This window comes from Sinocyclocheilus anshuiensis, unplaced genomic scaffold (genome assembly GCF_001515605.1).
Source record: "Sinocyclocheilus anshuiensis isolate Anshui unplaced genomic scaffold, SAMN03320099.WGS_v1.1 scaffold2047, whole genome shotgun sequence".
In the NCBI taxonomy this organism is placed as follows: domain Eukaryota; kingdom Metazoa; phylum Chordata; class Actinopteri; order Cypriniformes; family Cyprinidae; genus Sinocyclocheilus; species Sinocyclocheilus anshuiensis.
Window position 1 is genome coordinate 1,468,513 of NW_015554063.1, and position 677 is coordinate 1,469,189.

Below are 677 nucleotides of genomic sequence, written 5' to 3' on the forward strand. Positions count from 1 at the left end.
GTCTTCTTATTAATGAAATACCAATGGTTATATAGGCTAATTATGCATTCTTTATAGCAACTTGTTTACCATATTCTTCATTCTTTCAAGCAGACATAAATAAATGTAGATTAATCTTTAGGGCTACTAAAGTTTTTAGTCAAGAGCTGTGCGTGATTTTCTGTCTTTCTTTTGTTGCTTGATTAACATCAATGACTCGGACAATAGCAACTAAATTAGGCTGCTGTCCCTTTAAAACCGAATGCACAGCTGCAATGGATGCAATGTACTGATACACGGTCTCCCTGCTGTTTACGTTCACTTAAGACGTAATCAACTGTGTTTACGTGAATACTCGTCAAAATGGACAATTCGACATAATTTTGTGTGTAATTCTCCGTTCATGCGACACGAAAGAGTACTCGCGTGCTGTGAGACACGCTTTCCATGTGTGTACGCTTCAGTGTCTATAACAAGATAATGCAGCCTGGGAATAAAATAAAACAATTATAAAACAATAATACAGTCTGAATTGAGCAGCTCTCTCTTGCGTCGTCAGATTTATCCATATGAAAAAAATGTTGTTGACGAAAATTATAACGAAAATTATTTGTCAATGAAATTAACACTGCATCACAACAATCCATAAGTAATCCACACGACTCCAATCTATCGATTAATGTCTTGTGGAGTGAAAA

The 677-nt window shown here is 35.6% G+C and overlaps 1 protein-coding gene across 1 annotated transcript in view; it reads right to left on the reverse strand.

Annotated features, from left to right (window-relative positions):
* The window catches only part of ccdc85ca (coiled-coil domain containing 85C, a), a 47,482-nt gene that overhangs the window by 15,499 nt on the left and 31,306 nt on the right, over window positions 1-677 (reverse strand). The window lies entirely within an intron of this gene.